Here is a 22,991-nt window from a genome sequence, read left to right as displayed (position 1 = left end):
GCATGAGGGGAGGATGGCAGCGTAGCTGGGACAGAGAGAGCAGGGAGAACATGGTGGGAGATGTGGCACTATAGGTAGGTCTTTGTAGAGTAGGAGTATGTTTTGTATTGTAAGAATAATGGGAAACCACTTTATACACTGGATGTTGTTAATTTTGCACTTAGAGAAAAACTGATTCTCTGCATGCAGTGTGAAAAGCAGATGGAAGGGCCTGGAAAGGATATAAATTGATATTTTAGGAAGGTGATGATATATTTCTATTAGTTTGGTGATGGTTAGGTAAGGTTAGGAAGATAGAGAGACCTGAATGGATTTGAAAAAATATATACCGTACGACATAGGATACCTGAAAGGTCCTTCCTGTGCTTATATCCAGGGAAAGCCTTAAAAGCCTACAAAGTAGGCAGCTGCCTAGCATTTTTACTTCAGTTTTGCCCTTTTAAAAAAATTTTATTTACTTTTAAGTTTTACTTAAACATTGTCTTAAATTTTACTTAAAATCCCACTATTATAATTTTATGTATATATTTTTCCCTTTGAAAGAATGGAATGAATCATCTCTTAAATTTCATTGGGAAAATAAAGTGAAGCTTCCTTTCTAAAAACATATGCACTACTGGAGAGGCAAAACATTAAACTATTTCAATTTTGGTTTATTAAGATCTCAATTTCTAAGATTTTTTGGAATTTGTGGAGAATAGGTGATAACAAGTCACTGTACAAATGAGGGCTTATGTGGCATTGTTTGGCAAGGCCAAGACAAGTGGGCTAAGAAGAGGGTCGCATGTGGTTAGCAAGGCCTAAAAGTAATAGGAGTGAAGAGGAAGGTGAAGGAGATCTATCTATCTATCTATCTATCTATCTATCTATCTATCTATCTATCTATCATCTATCTATCTATCTCAGTATGTGTATGTAGATATATTAATATAAAAGATATATGTATATATGTATATGATACGTATGATTAAGAAGGAAGATACACACATATATATATATATGAAAGAGTATATATATGTAGGATATATGATATAGAAGGGATATTTATATATGTGTGTGTGTGTACACACATACACACACACACACACACACACACACAGAGGGTGCCCAAAAAAGTATACACATTTTAAGAAAGGAAAAAACTATATTAAAATTGTAATACTCAATATATACCAATAACAAAAGATGCATACAAGTCACGTTTGATTTCTGCAGTTACAAGAGGTGCTCCAAGTGGTCACCATCAGCGTAATTTTAATACAGTTTTTTCCTTTCTTAAAATGTGTATTCATTTTTTTGGTACCCTGTGTGTGTATGTATGATGGAAATCTAATCTTTTACACAATTTTTCTTCTGTAGCAGTAATAGATTAGGCATTTAGGACTCACAATTTTTATTTCTTGTACACTCTTTGAGAAATACTGCAGTATACTGCTAAGTTATATGTGTAGTGACCAAAACTTAATCCTGTTCTTTCCTAAGTGGAGGAGTTAACTTGGTATTATACATTTTAAAGTAATGTGTTTTTCTACATTAATTTACTTGTGTAGGTGCTAATAGATTTGTGAAATAGTACCTATCCTATTATTCCAGGGGAGTTATGTAAGCTTTCTTACCTTCTCTCATGTGCAGTTGTATTTGTTTTGACAGAGGCTAGGAATGATACAATAAAACTGTTAAAAGTAACAATGCAACCATGACTTTGTAAAAAATTTAAAAGTGGAAGTCATTTCATAAAATGTGAAAATTGTTTACGAATAATGACAAAAGTAGTTTAGCCGTCCTCTCCTTTTTCCAGCCAAGGCACCTGGATACGAAGCAATGCAAGAAGAGTGCCTGTTAAAGTATGTGCATGCATAGATATAAAAATGTTTATAAATGTTATGCATGCATATAAGTGTAATGCATGTGTATAAATATTTGAACTGAAATTAGCCCCCTTTTAATGTGAAATCTTGGAAGATACTTTATGTCAAGGGTTAAGGTATATAATCGATGAAGAAAAAATATTTTCTAATCACCTCTGTCAACATACGAAACATCCAAACCTATAAAGAATTTTTATAAGATTTTATTTAAGGCAAACTGACAACAGTTGCCAGGAAGCAAGACCTCAAATGCTTTGGAGTATAACAGTTTCCAGTTTCTTTTATGCATTTGGAATTAAGGAGGGAACTTAAGGAAGATTACATGAAGATGGGAGAAAGCAAGGTAGGGATTGGATTACAGGATAGTTAAGATTACGTGCTCTCTTGAGGGTGGTTACGCCTTCTGTTGTTTGACTCCTGGCATTTCAAAGGTGTATTAACCTAGACGCACAAGACCCACAGACAGGGCTGGCTTAAAAACCTTTCAATAAAGAAATTATAGGCCTGGGGTTTAACTACTCACCATGACCTGCCCAGTTAGGAATTCATGATCAGATCACCCTGTGAAGTTACTTGCTGTAGAACCCCTTTTTCATTCACACCTCAAAAGGAAGTCCTATGGGTCATACCTTTGTGTTCTTAAAAAAAAAAAAAAAATGCTTGGTAATTTCTGCTTGTTGATAAATTTGAGTGTACGTATTTTATGCTTTTTTTCTTGACTTAGTGTGGGAGATAACATTTAGATGAAAGTGATAAAAATGACATTTAATTGCTTGAGACTTTAAATGTGAAACACTGCCATTCATAAATTTCCAGACTGAGTTATAGTAGATAGATATATTTTAACATCAGTTCTTATTTTCACGAATTTGCGTGTCATCCTTGGGCAGGGGCCATGCTAATCTTCTCTGTATCGTTCCAATTTTAGTATATGTGCTGCCGAAGCAAGCACACATCAGTTCTTATTTTAATCATTTTTGGGTATAGTAAATCCAGGTGAAACTATTTGAAGCACATATCTATATAAAGAGATTTCCTGGATGTGAGAAATCTTAGTTTTTTATAGTTACATGGTTATTATTAGAATCTGTGGAGGATGTGTACATGCAAGATAAAGGTAGTTGAGATATTTTCCTTGTTAGAGGAGAAATCTCATTGGGCTAGACTAGCTAAATGAAAGTCTGTGGGTTACTATTTCTAAGAAATGCTTTGAATGAAATGTTTACTACCACTCTTGTTTTAATTTCTACTTATAATTTTTCAGGAAAAGAGAATTTGGGGAATAAACTTTAATTTGTCTGTCAATTGAATAAGTTGACAGTATATCGACTGATGTGTTCATATAAAGTAGCCAGGAAGCTCGTGTGTAAATTGTGAGATAGACAGATTTGTTTTTTCTTCTCCTACCTCCCTGCATTAATTTCCAAAAGCTCTTTTCCTATTTCTAATCTCAAGTAACTATTCTTTGTCTCAGTCTCAGAAACTTCAACTCTCATTACCTGATAAGCCTATTAAAGTCGATGGGATACACACACATAGGTGTGAATTATTGTCAGTGTTCTAGTTCTAGAGTTGGTTGTTCAGTTCATGGAGGTTCGGTATAATATAAATAAAGAAAAGAAGAAAAACTGGTCATGCATGGCCCATGGTAATTAATCCAATTCCACAAACGAAAGTCTAACAAAGTTTCCATTTTTAGATGTTAAGGATGTTATACTTTCTAAGCTTATTTGAGTTTTAATTAAGAACTGAATTTGTTTCAAGTTAAATGGAATCTATCTGCTAATTATTTCAGATTGTTCTGTTATTTCCTTCTGTAGAGATTTTGATTCTCCAGTGTCTTACATTTGCTCACATCCTTTCATGGAGGTTTATTTCTTCATGTTTATAGTACGCATATATGTGTTTGTTGTAGGTAGTTGGGAAAGGAGCTGTTATCAGCTCAGGTCATCATATTGCCATGGACACCTGAAGGCATTGCTAACAGTGAAATCTCAAAGTACCAAGCCATTGGCAGCACGATGGGCGGGGCATTCTTTGGGGTGGGGCATTCTTTGGGGGAGGGGCATTCTTTGGAACATCACGTGGTCTTCCTACTCCATCTGCTCCTAAAATAAGTCCTGATTATACTTACTTGAAAATATTATTGATGTACTTGAGAACCTTTAGAACTGTATCCTATAAAAAGAACTGAGGCAGTTTTTCCAAATAGCACATTCAGATTGTTGCATTGATTTTATAATACCAGCTTTAGAAGCATTACTGTCTTGGATCTTTTATAAGTCTTCTTTTGGAAGATGCACTTTTAATTGAAATCTCATCTGTCAATCAAGTTGATTCTCCTTGAAAAAGAGATCTTAAATTCACTGACATCTGCCTGGTTTTACTGCCATTGCTCTGGTCCAGTCACATCATTTCCTCCATAGACAGCCACCTCTTAACCTGGTGTGGGTGCTTACACTTCTCTTCTCCACAAACCCCCTGTGTGGTACTTTCACAATAGACACACTTTACAGTGCCAAACTCCAAACCTCAGGAACTTTTGTGACGAACTCTTAGGTTCCAGCAGCTTCACTTATTGGGATTTATGTTGTAGTTCCTTGATTCAAAAATAATAAATTATAACTGATTTCTATTTAAAGATAGATGACACTTTAAAATAACAGTTTTGTCTTCATACTATACACTATAATTAGACAAAAATAACTTTAATTATACTAGATACATTTTTAAAATTGGTCTCAGCTGGTATACAAGAATAATACATAATTGAGACCTTAAAAATTATGTCATGTCTACTGCATTGTAGGGAAAAACACACACCTATATTTAGATTGTATTGAGAAAGGTGTTGTTTCTCTAGGGGAAAGCAGTTAGTATGAGTTTGATTTTTTTCCCCCACTCATTTACTTATATTCTGAAATTTACCACACTTCTGCCTTTTTCATATTAATATCCAAATACATTGACCATCCATTCAAGAAATTGCTTCACAGAGAAGGACTATGATACTATTCTGTGATATGGTTCTGTATAACACAAGTATTTTTTAACGTGTGGTAGAAAGAGATACCTTTTTTCTTGACTACAGCCAATTCTATGGAATAGATGGTCCTGTATAAGCAACTCTTCTGTTTTGATTTTTTGTTATTGTTATTCAGTATAATTAAGGCAGGAACGTTTCCAATAAGAACTTAATTTTATAAACCTTGTAATGCCTCTGACCTTCTATCAAGTGGATCTCTCTTTAGAATCTCTTCAACCCTAATCAATTCAATTGACTACGAGAGAGAGAGAGAGAGAGAGAGAGAGAGAGAGAGAGATTTCTAGGTGATTTCAACATTTTCCACTACGCCAATGTATCATATCAAGTCCTTGGCTTTCTCTCTTCAAATTATGTCATCTTTCACTCTACCTCTGTCCCTCAATCCCAATGTCGTAACCGTGACTTTATAATTGTTAGTAACTTCAACCTATCTTTAATCTCAATTTCAAGGAGACAACTCTCCAACTACCATCTCTTCAGTTCACTTCCTCAAGGATGCTAATTCTGAAGATTCTTCAAACTCACCAGGGCCTCCAATTTCCTTATTTTATGTCTTTTCACTGTCCACTCATTTTCTCACATTTTCACTAATGTTTTCAATTGCCAGTTATTCACCAAAATTCCATAGCCCATCACTGTAACCACTCATTTGCAGACTCAACTGCTTACTTCCTTGGTCCTGTCTCACTCTTTTGTATTCACCTGATAAAATCCCAAACTTGGTAAAACCCGATTGTCTGCTGAATATGTGGTTGTACCTATGGAGATGTATGTATCTGGAAAACAATGCATGCTAGGTTGAAATTTACTCCAAATTCATGATCACTAAACCAGGTGTCTTATTAGCGTTTCCAGGCAATCCTATTACATTTACCTAATCCATTTACTCTCCCACTTTCCTAGATGACTTTTTCATACCTTCCATCTGTTTAAAACACCCCACATCCCCCACCATTCTCACCTTTACTGAGAAAATAGAAATAACTAAAACATAAATTATAAAAGCTACTATCACTGCAGCAACCAAAACCATCCATCTATATCTGTCTGTATCCATATACTTTGACTTTCCTCTTGTTTTTATCAATGAACTGACTGTGCTTCAATTAAAAGCTAATCATTCCACTGATATACTAGATCCTATCCCCTCTTGCCAACTGTAGGATATTGCTCCAGCCGCCCTCTCTACTTTCAACATAAACTTTTTTCCCCTCACTATTAGATCATTCACATCAGTGGAAAAATATGCTGTAAATTTTCTCATCTTATAAATCCCTATCTTGAGTCCATATTTCACTCTAGATTTCATCTCATTTCTCTGTTCCTTTTTACAGTAAAACTACTTGAAACAGTAATTCTTTCTGTGTCCAGATCCTTTCCTCTTAATATTTTTTACTGCAGAAAAAATCATATTCAAATTTATTGATCAGCACCATGTAGTGTATGAGATCTGTTTTATTTTTTCATGATTTCTTGAACTAGTGAGTTTTATTTAATTTTTCCATTTAATGTATTAAAAGCTTTTTGCTTTGTGTCATTTATAAAAAAACATGGTTACTAATAAAGTCTTCCTTTACCAAATTCCCAATGAAATAAATGTGACATTTCACTTTTTAAAAAATTCACAGCATATTTTGTAGCTACTTTTGTGACAGTGAGAATTAGCATTTTATCTTGTAGTTGACTATCATTCGCTAGCCAGAGAAGTGGTTTATTAGCAATGCTCTCTGGTATGGTCTTAATGTAGGATGCTATGACTTGAAACACATACCATTGATTTTCCTATCATAAAGTTGCAATGCCTTCTTGAACCCTCTCTCATCAGGCTTCCTTCTATCTTCACCTCTCCACCAGATCTGCTTTTGTTCAGGTCACCATTGATTTCCATGTTGTTTTTTCCAATGGCTGATCCTCAGTGCTGGTCTGACAGAGACAATCACTTTATTCTTCTTGAAACAGCATCTTTACTTGGTTACCAAGACTCTTCTAGAAAAACTACATTTCCCTCTAGCTTTTGTAACTCATTGGTCATTCCTGCTCAGTCTCACTGACTTGTTAGTTTTAATATTTCATACTTATAAATGCTTAGCAATAAAGAGAAAGGAGCTATCGGTTCATATTGCAAGTTGGATGAATCTCTAGGCAATTACGCTGAGTTAAAAACAGCCAGTCGCCAAAGGTTACAGTACTCTGATTCTGTTTATAGAATAGTTGTGAAATGATAAAAGTTTTTAAATAAAGGACAGATTAGTGGGTGTTCAAGGCTAGGGACAAGGAAGGGAAGGGTTGGAGATGGGAGGGAGATGAGAGAGGTTACAAAAGGGCAACAAGAAGGATTTCTGTAGTGATGAAACTATTCAGTATCCTGACTAAGTGGAACATACAGAAAGATACACATGTGGTAAAATTACATAGAACTACACACACAGACACACACACACACATACACACACATGCGTACAATTAAAACGGGGGAAAATGGAATAATATTGGTAGGTTGTATCAATGTTAACATTCTGATCGTGATATTATACTGTAAGTATACACAGTGTTACCATGGGGAAAAACTAGATAAAGTGTACACGTGATCTTTCTGTATTATTTCTCACATCTGCAGGTGAATCTACAGTTTTCCCAATAAAAAAGCTATCTCAGTGATATTCCAGAAAAGATTCAAAGAATAATATTTTAATTGTAAATGTAAATATTTTTTGTTTCAAGTTTTATTTGATATAAAGTGTAGTATTAATGTCTCATTTCTTAATTGCCTACAGATTTTATTTTTCATTTGGGAACTGGATGTTGATACTTCATTATGAAATATTTCTTGATGTACATCCATTTCTAAGATGTAAAATATATTGGATATTTTTATACTTGTAATTGTAAAATTACTTGATAAAAAGGAGATCCTGCTACTTTTTTAGTATATGTGTTTAATTCTGGAGTGTTTTTCCTCCTGACAACAGCCAATTCTGGCACTGAGTCAGACTCCTCAGGTTTAGGGGCTCCATCCCACAAGACCTCCCCCACCTTAGAATAAATCACAAATGAGGTGCCCAGGGCACCCACATTTTTTTCTGTTAGACTACAAATTCAGGGATTCCCATGACACCCCCTCCCCTCCGCCACAGTTCAATAATTCACTAGAACAATTCACAGACCTCTGGAAAGTGCTTTACTTACTATTACCAGTTTATTCCAACTTGGAGACAGCCAGATGGAAGAGATGTATAGTGCAAGATACTGGGGGGAGGGGCAGAGCTTCCATGGCCTCTCAGGGCACAGCCCCCTCCTAGCGCCTCAGCCTCAGTGTGTTCACCAACCCGGACGCTCTCCAAACCACGTCGTTTTGGAGTTTTTATGGAGGTTCCATTGCATAGGCATGATTGATTAAATCATTGACCATTGGTGATTGAACTCAACCTGTAGCCCCTTTCTCCTCCTTGGACATGGGGGGTAGGGCTTAAAGTTCCAACCATCTAATCACAGGGTTGGTTAATTCCTCTGGTAAGTCAGCCCTCAATCTGAAGCTACCTAGGAGCCCACCGAGAGTCACCTCATTAGTATAAACTCGGGGTTGAAAGTGGCTCATTGCGTATTAACAAAAGACACTGTTGTCCCTATCACATGGAAAATTACAGGGTTTTATAAGCTTTTTGCCAGAAACCAGAGACAAAGACCAAATATCTTTCTTTGATACTGTGTGACTGTGTGTGCACATTCAGTTCTTTTGAATTCAGTGCTGTTACCAGAAAGTTCTTTGCCCCCAATGTATAGCACCCTAATGAAAAGGAATATGAAAGAATACTTGAGATCTTAAAATAACATCAGTATATGCCCTGTCTGAGTTGGAAGATTAATCAAGATAGTGTGGGTATGTTTGATAATAAATCTGTGGAAACCAAAGTTGTGTTAATCAAAGCTTGCAAAATGTAAAGCTCTCCAACTAGTCATTCTTCATAGTATGGATAGTATAATGTTAAATACAAAACTCTGCTTAATCACTGGTTGCTAGACTCCTGCCCTGTTTAGTGCTGCCTTAGAAAAACAGGTACTCAATACTTCATTCTGATAGGTAATAGATAACTTCATCCTCTGGCTCCTTTTTAGCTAGCTAGTAGAGATGAGTCTGGTAGTTTTCGGAGAGGGACTTCATTCAGATAAAGTAGGAAGTTTGGTGTTTCCCATCTGTATTAAACCTAATTTTGAATGTACCTTTTTATCGGAGAAGAACGTCATGTGTAGTTAGAATCATGGAGCCTCATGTTCGACTGAGTTCAAGTTCCGCTCCTACTTATCTGTATATTACGTTAACCTAAAAATAAAAGGCCGAAGTGAGAAGCACCAGCAGTTTATTTGAGATCTAAATAATAGCTGGAATCACTGATTCAGGCAGAAACCCGAATAGTGTTCTGATTAGGAGGTGAAGGCAAAGGGGATTTGTGAGAAAGGGCAGGGGAATGAATAGAAGGAAGGGACTTCTATGTGTGTTAGTGAATAAGCTAAGGAGGTATAGGTGCAAATAAGCTAACAGAGCGATGCAAATATAATATTAAAGACTGTCTTCCGTCCCGTAGTCACATCTACTTTTCTGTCCTCTTTGCAAACAGTTGTTTGGAATTCAATGCTGCTTTAGTCCCAGTCCAAAGGTTATTTTGCACAAACATTTCACAGGTTTGAGGAGTAAGATGTGCAAGGCAGTTCCTCTGGCATGGCAGCTCCAATACCATTTTGAAGTGGTTGCATTTATATTATTTTTCACACCTTGAGCAATCTACTTAATCTCTTTTTGCCCCTCCTCATCTGTAGTAAAAGTTCCTACCTGCTTTATGGATGAACTAAGTATACATGAAAAGATTAGAATTGAGAACACATAGGAAGTATTATATTGATATAGGTGAAGCTTACTATTGACATTGTATACGGGAGATGCCCATAGCATGTAATAATTTCTGTTTGAGTGTTTTACAGCTATAGTCTATGCTGATTTGTAAATGAAATTTACTGAACATATTAAATGATTAGATATCTTACTTTAGCCAATCTTTCCTATGAGGAAATAAAATCATGGTTTAATATAACTAATATATTGAGGTATTCAAAACTACTTGTTTATATTATTCCACTAAAGTATGACTGATATTTTTAAATCTATTTTTTTTGTAAGTCAGTAGTTACTAACAATGAAAATAGTGACTATGGACGTGATAATGAACTTGGTCCCTGTACAGCGCTTAGGGTGTGATTATTTTCCTTGACTGTTATTAATAACCAGAATCTTCAAACAAACCGTATTGCGGCATTCATAAAGCTACTGACCCCAGGCCCATCACATGACCTAAAGGTTGACTAAAGAGAATCTTTATATATCGTAATGGTGTGTCCAATAACTGTAGTCAAACCAAGCATAAAATAACAGGTCCTCTTCTCTTTAAAGTTATAATAACTTGGGAATTTCCCTAATGTTAGTTTCTCATAGGATCATTATACAAATCACTAAGCTAAGACTAAGATTTCATATGAAATCCTGAGAGATTTACAGAGACCTAGAAGTTGGTTTTTAAAAATTCTTAAATTGGGGAAATTATTCTCATATTATCAACTTTTAAAACGTAAGTTGTTATATAAAGAGCAGGTCCCCCTTTAAGTGTTTTCACGACCTGGGACAAATCAAATAGTTCATTCCAAATCTCAACACTTTGATATGTGTGTAATCAGATTAAAATGAAGATGAAGCACAAATATAGAAGAGGAAAATAATGAAAAGATCAGTTCTCCTGGGCAGTGATGGCAGGAACACATTTTACACCGTATACGCTCGTGCCTTAGGAATTGCTCTGAACGGCGTCTTTTCCCATAGCTCTCTCTCTTATTGATTACCTAGGTATCCACTAGGTTGAAGAAAGTGGGAGAAGGTGACACAACATGCTATGTAAGAAGAGTTGTGACCTGCCAAAGAAAAATTGTACTCAACTTTTAGAGAACAATTTATGGAGCACACATGGGTAACAGCTCTAAATGGCAGTACTCAGTATAGTGATACATTTTGGATCCAGATGAAGATGCAGTCCTCAGGTGTTTAGTGACTAGGTTCTATGTGTAAGCTGCCTAATAAGACAACTGGAGCCATGTATGACTGAGGTACTACAGGAAAGGAGCTACCTGTGAAGCTCAAAGTCACACTGCCTAGGTTCAAATCCCAGTTCCCCCATTAACCACTTGTGAGACCTTGTGTCCGTTAATGAACTTCACTGTGTCAGTATTTTCATTGGAAACTTAGGAATAATTGAAACTACCTGGTAGGTTTGCTGTAAGGATTAAGTGAATTATTATACTTAGAACAATGCCTGGTACTTAACAACCACTCTGTAAATGCAGACTATTTTTAGTTTATTATTTGGTAATTTAGTAATAAACTCTGTACAGAATTCAAGGGAAAAAGTGTTCCTATTTTAATTTCTACTTTGCATGTTTAGTATTATTAAAATGTTTAAGGATTACTTGCCCTTTAATACTGGTTTTCTATATTATTACATTATTTTAAAAATATGGAATTTGAAATATTTTGTAATTCATATTATTATTTTAAAATTAAATTTATTGGGGTAGCATTTAAAACATACAAGTTTCAAGTGTACAGTTATATAATACATCATCTGTATATTGAACTGTGTGCTCACCACCCAAAGTCTAGTCTCCTTCCATGTTATTTTTAGATATAGTAATGTCTATCTGCCTATATCAGGTAGGATTTATGACAAGCATAACTCTGTAAAAATCAAATTTGCCCCATTATATTTTTTGTTAATGTGTCTTGGAAGACTGAAAACTTGTAAACAGGACCAGATGCTATAAATGACTTTAGCTTCAAAGCCATTGAACAAGATGAACTGATTTTTCTAACCTAAATACAAATATTTAGCTCTCCAGAACTACTGTAATGGCAAGATACATAAGGCCGAAAGCATTGAAGTAAAGCCTAATTTGTATTCTAACACAATTCTAGTATTTAAATTCATGCCAAAAGCTAGCTAGTGAAAATAAAGTGCAAAATTGGTTTTTACTGCATGTTTTTATTTAAAAAGTTTTATATTTAGATAAAGTAAAGCATTCAGTGTAACTCAATTTTTCTCCATAGGAACATTTGAAGTTATATTTTATAAAGTAGAAATTAAAACTTAAATTTTAGACTTAAATGATAACAGGTTATAAATATCTGCAACTTTCCTAGAGCACCCTGTCCCCACCCCCCCAATACTCACATCTGTCATAATGGGAAGAACCCAAACACAAAGGCCAAACTGCAGGAGTTCAAATACCAGCTTATCTACTTGCTGGCTCTGTGTGACTTTGACTTCGGAAACATTATTTATCCTCATCTGTGAAGCCAGTTATACTAGTATCAGCCTCATAGGGTTTATGTGAGGATTAAAGGTATGCATATACACATATATATACATGTATGTGTATACACATATACATATACACGTACATATATGTATTTAGACACACAGTGTCGATATAACAGATGCACATATGCATATGAGTATATACGTGTGTGTGTCTCTATATGTATACACATAACACACAAAGTGCATATATGAAGAATCTCTACATCCCTATATCTGGCTTTTTCCTAAACCGTTGTTACTCTTGCCTCCCTTCTTTACACGTAAGGGGAGACAAGCTAGACGTTTAATAACATCTTCAGTGGCATGGCCGAGCAAAAAGTGAAAAACTAAAGCTGTTGAATTTCTTTTTTATAGTATTCCATTTCCCTTTCTGCTCTCTTGTTTCTTTTCCAGCACTGTATACTCTCCTTTCAGTCATTCTTATAAATATAATGCCTTTAAGGTGCCTACACTGGTTGTTTAAAGCCTTTTCTCTAGTACTTTCCTTTGTGTCTACCCTATCACAAAAGTGTTAAAAATAATAACTTCTTACACTCTTGCCCCCTCTGTCCCTTTCTATCAGTTCCAAACTCTTTTTTTCTTATATAATGGGCACTTGGGACCACATCCCATAAACAGATACACATTAAAGTGTGACTAACTGGTAGCCTTAACTGGGGCTTTGATGAAAAAAACAAAACAAAACAAATAACCGTGCCCCTTCACTGGAATGGTGAAATTGGAATTGTGCATTTTAATTTGTATTAGTGGGTGTGAATAATTGAAGAGATGACTTGACACCTTGGGGTGAAGGTGACTGTAAAGAAAAGGTGATAGCCTTGGTGCTAACATTTATGAAAATAAGTGTCATTAAAAGATAAAGAGGAGAATCTAGAAACTAAGGTAACTGTAGTGGATTTTATTTAGAGTCACTATCTCTCACTTAGAGTTACTGTTTGTATCCTAAGCCACTATATGAAATTATCTTGTGTATTTGAATAATTTTTTGAGGAGGGGAGACATGAGAATAGATCTTGAGGGTTTTGTTTACCCACTGTATCTCCCAGGGTAGGTGCTAAATAAATGTATGGTGAATACAAGAAATAGAAATGAGCCTATTTCATTTTCACTTCTTTTTGACTCACTTGCTTCAATGGAGGTTGTTGTTTTTTTTGTTTAAATGAAAGTTGCATTTTTGTGAAATTGAATGAGAATTGATAATGAATAGAGAACTTTTCAAAACCTGCCCAAACACAACTTCTGCATTGTCAGCAGTGAGAAAATACACTTGTACAGCAATGGCAGCTACATTATTCCAGAGGCCAAGAGAGAGCCTGAAGGTAATGCACAGGTGATGTGACGCAGCTGTGACTGATAACAAAACAAATGCTGTGGTTTTTTTTTCCTTTCCTTTTTTATTTTTTATTTTATTTATTTTTAATTAAAGTCTGTTGGGGTGACAATGGTTACTCAAGTTACATAGCAAATGCTTTTTAACCAGCCTTCCTCTCCCAGACGTGTTTCATTGACCTTCTTTGTGATAGCCAGGTCTAGCAAATACCTACAACTCCTTTGAAGAGTCCTCAGAATATAACCTCACAACAGGAGCTACTTTGAGAGGTGGTGGTTGGGCTATAATATTTAAATAAATAAACAGTTTCTAGCAAGTGTTGTAATGTAACCTTCTGATAAGCACCTTTAGTCAATTCTCAACCAATATGTTAACTAACTCCTCATCGTCCAGTTGCAAAGAAATTACATTAGAGCAGAACAAAAAACAAAACAAAAAGAATCTCTGGATATCAAAACCAAGAAAGTTTAGTAAAATGTACTTGATGATTAAGTAATAATAACATGGAGGAAAACAATGCATTGTACTTGCCTCTACGAGACCATGTTCAACTATATATAGTCGCATATTTGGCAGTTTCAGAATTTTTTTTTGCTCTGTACACCTGAAGCTGAAGTAGAATAATATTGAAGGTCAACTATAATTAAAGTGTGTGTGTGTGTGTGTGTGTGTGTGTGCGCACGTGCATATATATATATATATATATATATATATATATATATATATATATATATATATATATATGGTAACGGGATGTAAAGCACAGCATAGGGAGTGTAATCAATAGTATTATAATAGCTATGTACGATGTCAGAGGGGTACTAGACTTGGTGGTGTTATCACTTTGTGAGGGGTGTAAATGTCTAATCATTATGTTGTTTTGTACACTTGAAACTAATATAATAAAAACAGAATTTTTTAAAATCTCATTTTCTCTCTGTATCTTCACATAAAATGATTAATGGTAATGATTAAAATAATATGTAACATGTTCTTAAAGTAAGTAATTTACTTGAAAGCATTAAGTAAACAGTAGATTACAAATATTTTCAATTATCACCTAAGCCAAGTTCAGATTGAAACTTTGAATTTCAGATTGAATTTCAATTTAAATAAAAATACATGGCAGAATTATACATTCTTTGGTCCCTTGATGTTGAGACCATATGCATGTCTGGATAGACTCAGATTACGTCATTTGTCCCAGCATAATAATTCATAACACTTGCTTTGAGTCTCAAAAATGTTGTGCTTTAGTTAATAAAGCATATGCACATCCTACCTAGTGCAAGCAATTTGCTTGTGAAATGCTTTTAGAACCTAAAAAATTCTGGAACTGTAGTCAATAATATCATAATAACTTTGTATGGTGACAGATGGTTATCAGACGTATCATGGTGATCACATCGTAAGTTATATAGATGTAGAATCACTATATTGTACACATGAAACTAATACTTTGTATGCCAGCTATACTTCAATAATTTTTTTTTTTTTTTTAATTCTGGAAATTTTCAGGCAACAGACGTGAGCCACAAGTAATGGTGAGAATTATATCTGGTTATAGCAAGCATCAGTTCTTCTGCTTGCTCAGTCTTACTGGTGCTGCTTTCTGATGCAATCCTCCAAATATTTTGCAGTCCATATTCTTTAAAGTAAAGAAATATTACTTCTTTCTAGCACAGAATAGCACTTTTTTTCTAATATACTTCATTTCTGTTGATTTTAATTTGTACAGTACTCAAGAGTTTGTGTTATTATTCAGTAGAAGAAAGCTCTTTTGGAAGCTGTACCTTTGTTAGATAATTTCGTTCCCAAATAAACTCCTGGCTTCTAGGGTCCCCCTCGATGTAGCATAATGTCTGCTATGCAATAGTCACTTAATATATATTTATTAAATCAGGGAATGGGTAGCAATGGTAAATAGATTTTTTAACTTTTTAAAAAATTATTAATTTATTATACTTTATATAATTTTCTCAACTCATCTGAGCTACAATGAGAATAATAAAATTCTTACTTGAGGAGTATCTGATCACTTCCATCCACATTTATTGAGTTAAACACAATACACATATACACTAAAGGAGAATTAATTAAATTACCCCATATAAGATTATTAGCTGAGAAACTTTAACTCATATATTAATATTTAAATATGAAGGAGGAAAAGAGACAATATAGAAGGAAGAGTACCATGAAATAATTTAATTTCTTCTCATGATGAATAGTGTTGCAATAAATTTCTACTATAGAATTACTGTTGAAAGCCTATCAATCATTTGGGATCCCTTAAACATACACTTTCCATGTTATGTTACAAATTTCTTTCATCATGGTCAAAGAGATGGTTTGTGATTTCAGCCTAACATGAATTTAAGAAATACACCAGAAAAGGACAAGGAGAGCTTGGGACACCCATAGGCCATGAACTTTTTAGACGTAATTTGAAACCAAAATTTGAGAACTCTATTTTAAGGGATGGGCTTTGCTCTTTGATCCTGTTATTAATCTTTCAGAAATTTAATAACACTTAAGCCAATTTGATAATTTAACTGAGAGGTAGCCAATAATTACAATAAACTTTAAGTGTACATAATAGCATGGTGGGAAAAGAGAAGGCCAACAATAGAGTAGATCAGAATTTTAAGTCTTTAATTCTTCAAGTCAATAGGAAGAGAATTATTGGCATAAAAATGGGCTACTTTAGGTGAATTACCAAAGGTGACTGGCAAGCCACTTCCAAATTAAAATGATTGTTTAAAGCCCATTGGTCCCTTGAGGCTGCAATTGAAGCACATCAAAGCTTTAAGCTGTATAGCTTCTTGTCATTCCTAACCACGTCTTTGTATACCCGGTGATTCTTTCCGTACCTTTCTACTTCCTTCTCTTGGTCTCACCTACCTCCCTCTTTGAATAGATTCTACTTGTTTACAAAGAGTATCATTTTATGTCCCTTTAGAAAAAAACAAAACAAAACATCTAATGGAGATAAAAGCATGGCCACTTTAAAGTTCAATAACTACATATTGAAGTTACTGGACTAAGTAAAAAAAATAGTAATTTAATATCTCACGTTATTGGATTAAAGGCTAATTGGTCTTATTTCCAAATTCAATTTGATGAAAATGGTTTTCTTAATACAGAGGGCACAAAATATTAATGAGTCACTGCATCCCCACTCAGGAATGTCTGTTCTCATAGAAAGGACAAGTGCTGCAAAGCAAACTATTTTGCTTAAATGCCTTTTAATGGAACATTCATATGACAAAAACTGCATGCAGCAATTTTAGTATCTTATTCTACAGAGAAATAAAAATGACTTAAATTTCTTTCTTTAGAACTATTTATTTAATACCCAAAGAAATGTTTTTAAATCAGACATCAGTGGTTGCAGTGTCCCCTCCAAGTGCTTTCCCATTAGACAAGATTTCTTTGGGAATGCAAACATTAGAAATATATTTGTACATAAAGGCTATTACAACATGAAATTATGATAAAAGCTGAGATTGTTGTTGAAATAAATGGTTCTCCACAGTCTGTTGTTGGAGAAAGGCCTAACATTATTATCCAAGTTGTCTGTCTTGATTGATCTTAATTTCTCAGATAATTGCTATACGCTTCATCTCATTTTGTCCTTATAGGCATAATCTTCCTCTTAAGAAAATGACAAAAATTTAACATCATTTAGAGTTGACCTAAGTCTTTGAAAATTTTGCATGTTTACGTGCTGGTTTTTTTTTTTTAATCAGAAAGCTAATGATTAGTGTATGTGCCAACAATTATAACACAAGAACTTTAAATTTATCTTTGCTTAATTTTCTAATTAGAATGAAAAGAAAACATGATGTCACAGGGAGTTAGGGAAACAAGCTGTGATAGCATAAATCATAAAAATTATTTCTTTGCTTCGTGGAATCTATAGAACCTAATAAAACTGCCTTTGCGTTTTTTTTGGGGGTATTTGTGAACTTAATACTAAATCATTATTCTTGTGCTGATACACATATACATTTATCTGATTATCTCTTTATTTAACAATATTTTAGAAACCTTGTATGTATAAGGCTCTGGGATATATAGAGCAGTAAGATAATTTAATATAAAACCTGTGCTGGAAGAGCTAGCTCATGGCTATAGTGTGAGTGACAGATAACTTACATGATCATAGTACAAGTAAGAAGATATGTGCACAAAAGTACGTGCATTACTATACTATAGGGGAGCAAGATATGATTCCTAATGGGAGAACAGGACATTTGGTCATCTCTTTCAAGAAAATAGTTACCATCTTAAAGCTGAGGAACTCTGGTTATAGGTTTAAAAGTCTGTTAGGAAGAGAGTTTAAAGTTCTTTCGGTAAGTATACCTCCCAGTGTGTAGCTTAGCATTTTATCAGGGTAACCAATTAGGACTCATAGTCACAAGGGCAGCACCTGTGTTTAATTTTTACAACTCTATCTTCAGCACCTAGTTCGTGAACTTGATATAATAAGGCCTCTGTAAATATTTATTGAATGAATGAATGGATTGAGACAAAGATGAGTTTTCATTGAATTTGGCAATAAGAGATTATTTGTAACTTCAGCGAGATCTGATATTTTAGTGAAATGTCTAGTTTCACATTTTGCTGAGGAGTGAATGAGAGGAGTCTGCAGTGGCACTTAAAATATTATGATTGTGGACTAGGAAGGAAACTGATTTGAGTAAGGATTTCTATTGTTTGTATCAGAAAGATCTGAGTATCTTGAAATTCTGCTGAGAAGCCTTCTGAAGAGACATAGTATAATTAATAGAGCTAGGTCCATGAGAAGCTGTCAGAGGCATGACCCAGACCATGGGAAAAGAACTTACCATCACTTGGATCACTAAGCCCTCTCCCACTGTTATAGGAAAGAAGATAGATGTGTGTGGTTGCAGCTAAGTTTGTAGATCTGATGGCAGTGAATTGAGGGAATCCTATTGGCTTTAATTTTTGTTGTGCAATATTAAGGTTATTATTTTATGTTGAGCAAGGTTGTAGCCAGATCTTTGAGATGAGTGGAGACATTTTGAAATGGTTTTATGGGGAATGGAAAGACAGTATTCACTAGTGAAACCCAGAAGTCTTCCTAGAGAAGCTGTTGATGTTGGAGGCCACAGATCTATAGTGACACTGGCATGCACTTCTTATTTGCTCTAGCAAGGTTCAGCAGTCCAGGCATATAAAGCAGATATTTGGTTTAAATCAGTGAGGGTGTATTATAGGGACAAGCAAGAGAGGTGAAGACATGTTAAGGGTGATTGATGTACTGCACAGTGGAGTTGAATATGAGAAGAAATACTATGGAGGGATGAGCAGGCTATTTAATAGGGAGAAAGTAGAAGCATTTAGAAATTGGGGGCCTTACTGAGATTTAAGACCTGTTGCAAGGGAGAAAAAAAGCTGAGTGTTAGAGGTAGGGTAGTGGACAGCTATAGGTGTTTGAGTTTGGCAGCGGACCAAGCATGGGCATGAGAGTTGGATGGTAAATTGGAGTCGAAATGACGTTCATTGAAGACGTAGAAGCAGAGGAACTGAGAGATTAAGATTGTCCTTTTGGACTTTGCGGACACCCAAGGTGATATTAGCAACTGGTTGATAGGAAACGATGCTGAGGGAAGTGCAAAGGCCTTCAATGAATGTGGAGAAATGACTAAGAGATGTGTAGCTCAATCATAATAACAAGGACAGATGGGGGTAGAAAGCTGCAGTGCAACATAAGCCTTTGAAGATCAAAGGTTCTCAAAGAATTCTGGGTATAAAGATCTGGAGGCATCAGTGATAATTTAAGACAATGATAACTATTCATCCTGACTCCAACATAAAACAAAGTCGAGGCAATGAATAGATTTTTATTTGTGAGTTCTGTATGGGAGAACCAGGTTTGAATTAAGGCAATGACGTAAAGAAAATATTTGGTGAAGATTTCCAGAATGCAGGTCAGTTTATTTTTCATGGTTTTTTGTTTTGTTTTGTTTTCATTTTTTTAAGAGGCAGGAAAGCACTGACATGCTTGGTCAGATGAGAGGAATTACAGAACAGTACGGAGATAATACATTTAAGAGAGAGAAAATGACTGAAAAAGCTTAACCTTGAGTGGTAACCAAGGAAAGATAACAGGATTGTGTGAGGCACGCTGGCTTAACATGGTCATCTTGTTTTTTGGCCTGGAGAGCCTCAGGTTGCTCAGAATGAGTTACCTATGGCCTAGGTTGGCCTTTCAGCGAGGTCTTGACAACTGAGTAGGACCTTGCTTAGAGAAGAAGCATGGGAGAGAATAATAGGTAGAAAAAGTAGCACACACCAAGAAATACAAGTTGGAAAAGTACTTGTCAAATAAAGTGAATGGTGAAAACCTCAGTATGGATAGAGCCACAGGATATGTGGGCTGGAGTAGTAAATAATAAAGCTTGATTTTAAAAGTGAAAAAAATTTTACCAGTGCTGGTGATTAAATAAAAAGCAATTTTGTCTTTTTCATCTCTATAACCCCACTCCCTAACATAGTTACTAGCACAGGGAAAGCACTCTGTTAATATTTCTTCAACAAATACATTTGCAGTGACCTAAAGCCTTGAGGAATAATTAACACATTTGAATTAGAATTCAAAAAATTTGAAGCCAGACTTGAATGGGCCCAAAACAGTGAGATATAATTTAATATAGGGACCTATATACAATCTTAGCCTCATGCTCAAGAAGTCAGCCACCTAAGTGCAGAATGGAAGTGGTGGTGTGGTGGTAAGCCAGGCTAAAGAGCAGTTCAAGACTAGAAAACATAGTGGTTTTAGTTGACCATAGCCATATATGTGTCAAGAGTATCACACACTGCCAGATTTGTGGGCCCACAAATGTATGTTGCATAGTAGAAGCTACGAAAGCAAAGTGGGTATGAACCCTGTAACGCACATGTCAACTCACACCTGGAGCCTCATTTTGAGTTCTGAGCACAGAATTTTGTGATTCCTGTAGTGTCAGAACTGCAGTTAGTGTGTGTTGGGATCAGCCAGGACAAAGAGCTATAGAAGAGAGACTCTACACCTTCCCTATCTCCTCTGTCTCCATCCCAAGCTACCACTAGTTTGGGGTCTCACTGGATAGCCAGCAACAGATACTTGGAGACAGCATGAAAGAAATACATGCTGACTTTTGAAGCCCTTCGAAAAGCTCTGTATTTAATTTTCTATGTCTTTACTCTGTTTTAAGTACCCAATATGTTTACTTGTTTAATTTTATCATGTAGCATGCTCAGACAGAAATAAGCCTGGCTTAAGCGCTGTTCTGGGAGGACCATTTCTTAACTAATTTTATCTCTTCTGAGCACCAACATATTGACTGTACCAGCTAGGTGGAGTATATCCTGCACCAGTATCTCAGAGTTTACCAGGTCCTGTTCTCTATCAGCATTTAGCACCAGAGAAGGTGATAACCTTCTCTGACAAACTAGGGAGGGTTATATTTTCCCATGATTAGCCAAAATAATATACTTATTGTTTAAGATTCTTGTTTACCTTAAAAGTCTCTCCTTTACCTTTAATATGGAAGTGTCAACACATTTCCTAAGGAGGTAGTGACATCAGCATCATGGCAGCATGAGATGTCCCTCGATTTTGTCCACCCCACAAGAACAAGTATTTGGCATTCATCCACAAATAAAAGTTCATTTGTGGGAGTCGTGGGATTTAGCACCATATGCCAAGGGACCCAGAGCGACTCTTGCCCACCCATGTATTAGGTAATAGGCTGACAGACCTTAGTACCAGCTGTAGACACTGCAGTAGCCTGTGAACCAGTTCCAGCCCCTCTTGGCAGTGGGCCGGAGCACCTGGAGAACACTGACTTGGGCAGTTACCCACAGAGGGACAAGAGAGCTTTTGTGGAAGTCCAGGTTTCCAGCAGGAGAAGTTCCAGCACTCTGTTGGAGGAAAAAAAAAAAAAGCGAGAAATTGGAGTGGATAGAAAAACAGCTTGACTTTGCTTGCATCAGCCCTCCTCCAAGGTAGCACGGCTCAGGGCTAAGTGTGACCTGTCTGGCCTGAGATTTCTTCCACAGGGGAAAGGGAGACCTAGTGAATGAGCTCCCAGCTCCTCCAGCTTTGCAGGATGCTGCCAAAGAGACTCATTTCTCACTCGCAGAATTCAGAGTCCTAAGTCAGGAGCTCCATGACTGGGAGAGGAAGGAGATCAGAAAACAGTAGATAAAATTCTCAGAAAATGGCATTAGAGGGACGTTGTTACTGCTGACTGCATAGTGGACTCCATCAGGAAGCCTGCCCATGCGTGGCTGGAGAAGCCTCTTGCGTGAATTCCCCAACTAGCCCACGAACACCCCCCAGCACCTGCATGCCTCATCTACACCTCTCCCCAACTGCTGCTGGCTCCCTGTGCTTGTTCTGGACATTGAGGACTGTGAGCTTTGGTAGGATGCTATTGAGCATGTGCAGAAAGTGGCTAGCAGCTGCAGGCCTGGGGGAAGTCACAAACTTGAGCTGTAGGGCTACCGTCAAGAAAACAAAAGAGAGGCTATCAGTTCAATGTAGTATTGAGAGAAAACATACAAGCTTAAGAATTCTGTTCCAACAGGGAACAAGAAGTGTAGAGTAAGTATATTCATACAAGGTCTGAGAAAGCCTCGGAATCTCAAACAGGACTGATAGAAGGTATTTCTACCCTGAAGGCAGCTAGGAAAGATTGGTGGAGGTGACTGCTATCTAAAATGTGAAGACAATAGCACAAAACTCCAAGGAATATGAAAAATTAAGGAAACATGACATCATGAAAGGATCACAATAATCTTCCAGTAACTGAACCCAAAGATGTGGAAATCTATGATTTACCTGATAAATAATTCAAATAACTGTTTTAAGGAGACTCAGGGAGCTATAAAAAAACACAGAGAGATAATTCAGTGAAATCAGGAAAACAATACATGAACACAATGAGAAATTTAACACAGAGATAGAAATCATAAATAAGAACTGGAGTAATTCTGGAGCTGAAGAATTCAGAGAATGAAATGAAAAATGCCATAGATAGCATCAACCACAGAACAGACTGAAAAGAAAAACAATCTGTGATTTAGAAGATAGGAACATTGAAAACACCCAGCCAGAGGAGAACAAAGAAGAAAGAGTGAAAAAAAAAATGAGGAAAGCCTATGTGATCTATAGGACACCATCAAAAGAACCAATATGTGAATTATTACAGTTCCAGGAAGAGAAGAGAGTGAGAAGAGGGGTAGAGAGCTTTTTTTAAAGAAAGAATGGCTGAAAACTTCCCAAACCTTGGGAGAGATTTAGACATACAAGTTCA

At 35.8% G+C, this 22,991-nt stretch overlaps 1 protein-coding gene and 1 non-coding gene across 3 annotated transcripts in view; one reads left to right on the top strand and one right to left on the bottom strand.

Annotated features, from left to right (window-relative positions):
• The window catches only part of CFAP299 (cilia and flagella associated protein 299), a 524,137-nt gene that overhangs the window by 138,261 nt on the left and 362,885 nt on the right, over positions 1-22,991 (top strand). The gene's annotated exons all lie outside the window — the stretch shown is intronic.
• Positions 2,714-2,820, bottom strand: LOC141570341 (U6 spliceosomal RNA). The gene has a single exon (XR_012494335.1). It is a non-coding gene; the product is annotated as a U6 spliceosomal RNA (small nuclear RNA).

The sequence above is a fragment of the Rhinolophus sinicus genome, linkage group LG02 (assembly GCF_036562045.2).
Source record: "Rhinolophus sinicus isolate RSC01 linkage group LG02, ASM3656204v1, whole genome shotgun sequence".
In the NCBI taxonomy this organism is placed as follows: Eukaryota; Metazoa; Chordata; class Mammalia; order Chiroptera; family Rhinolophidae; genus Rhinolophus; species Rhinolophus sinicus.
Note: the sequence above shows the minus strand (reverse complement) of the source record. Positions and strands in the feature narration are given on the sequence as shown.